The sequence below is a fragment of the Nicotiana attenuata genome, unplaced genomic scaffold (assembly GCF_001879085.1).
Source record: "Nicotiana attenuata strain UT unplaced genomic scaffold, NIATTr2, whole genome shotgun sequence".
NCBI lineage: Eukaryota > Viridiplantae > Streptophyta > Magnoliopsida > Solanales > Solanaceae > Nicotiana > Nicotiana attenuata.
In genome coordinates this window covers 1-2,095 of record NW_017673607.1, presented here as the reverse complement: position 1 = coordinate 2,095, position 2,095 = coordinate 1, and positions in this window count along the sequence as shown.

Here is a 2,095-nt window from a genome sequence, read left to right as displayed (position 1 = left end):
TTATGTGTCTTGGTTTTCTTTCCTTCCGATTTTCTAATTTGTTTGTGAATTGCTCTTAGGTACAATATGGCTCTTAACAATGATGCTCCCGGAAATTTGCCTTTGGGGGAGGAGGTAGATGATGATAATGCGGATGAGATTCAACCCTAACCACAAGCACAAAGGAGAGGCCGACTGCCTCATGACAATATTCCAAACCTTCCCCCAATGAAGGATACGACAGTGCAATAGTCCCGCCCCGGATTAGGATGGGCAACTTCCAAATAACCAACGTTATGCTTACACTCTTGGAACAGAGGGGTTTCTTCACCGGAGCTCCACACCAAAATGCCTATAAGCATCTCAAGGGTTTTGTTGATACATGCTGGGGGAGCAAGCAAACGAACGTTTCTGAGGACGCGTTGAGATTAAGGCTTTTCCCATTCTCTCTAAAGGGGAAAGCCTTGGATTGGCTTGAGAGGTTGCCCAACCATTCCATCACTACTTGGGATGAGTTGGCCGAGAAATTCATAGCAAAGTTCTTCTCGCCGGGGCATATGGCGACGCTGAGAGATGAGATCCTCGCCTTTAAACAAGAGCCAAATGAACCGCTTCATGAGATTTGGGAAAGGTATCTGACGATGGTTAAACAATGTCCGAACAATGACATGACTGATGCCATGATCCAGCAAACATTTTACCGTGGCATCAACACTACCAACGAGTGTGTAGTTAACCAGCGAGCAGGGGGAAACTTTATGAACACACCTTATGCCGAGGCGTGTTATATACTTGATGAGATGGCGGATACTTCCTCGGCGTGGCAGAGTCGAGCTAATGTGCCACAAGGTGATCCCAATGTCATTCACCTACACAAAGAGCTCCATGACCACGACCAAGCAATAGTAGAGTTAACTACAACAATGAACCAGTTGGCCAAAGTTCAATTGCAGCAAGTTCAAGCGCCAAGACAAGTGAATGCCATGGAAGGGGTAAATATGATGGTCAACAAGAGGCGGCAAAGAGGTCAACAAATTCAAGGAAATCTGGATCAATTTGAGCAAGGTGGTAGTAGATACAACCAAGATGATGTGTATGATGATCAAAGTGAAGAGGTTCAGTATGTGAACAACTACCAAGGACAACGGGGCATTGCTCCGAATCAACAACAACAATGGAAATCCCAAGGAAATTGGGGGAATCAAAACCAACAAGGAAATTGGAATAGTGGGAATAACAACAACCAAAGCAACTGGGGGAACAACAATCAGAATTGGGGAAACCAGGGTAACCAGGGCAACTGGGGTGGCAACAACAATAGCAATTGGGGAGGCAACAACAACCAAGGGGGTTGGAATAACGGCAATCAGGGGAATCGGGGGTCGGGCTTTCAAAGGCCTCCGATGTATCAACAACCAAACAACTTGCCTCCATTTCCGTCTCAAGGTCCTAGCTCGTCAAACAATGAGATGGGAAGGATTGAGTCAATGTTTGAGAAAATGATGAAGAAAAACGCTGACTCCGATGCCCAGTTGGCGTCCCATAATACTTTTATCCGCAACTTGGAGGTCCAACTTGGCTAGATTTTGCAAGCTTTGAACACTCGCCCTAAGGGGGCACTACCTAGTGACACGGTAGTAAACCCAAAGGGAGGGAACAATACGGGCCATGCTATGGCGGTGACTACAAGGAGTGGTAGAGGTGGTGTTGATAATACCTCTAATGCAAAAAAGTTTGTGAGTGATGATGTGTTGGTGCAAGAGAATGATGAGCAAAGCAATGATGTGCAAGTGAGTGATGATATTGTGAATGAAGAAGTGAGAACTGACATTGGTGACAACGTGGAGGAAACACAAAATGATGTGAACTCGTCTAGGGAACACGTGTTAGACATACCGGAAATGGTAGTGCCCAAGGCCAAGGCTCCTTTGCCAAGGCCTCCTCCACCATACCCCCAGAGGCTTGCAAAACAGAACAATGAGAACTAGTTCAAGAAATTTATTGATATGATGAAGAGTTTGCCGATAAATGTACCTTTGGTGGAGGCTCTAGAACAAATGCCAGGATATGCCAAGTTTATGAAGGACTTGGTAACAAAGAAGAGATCCATGAATTG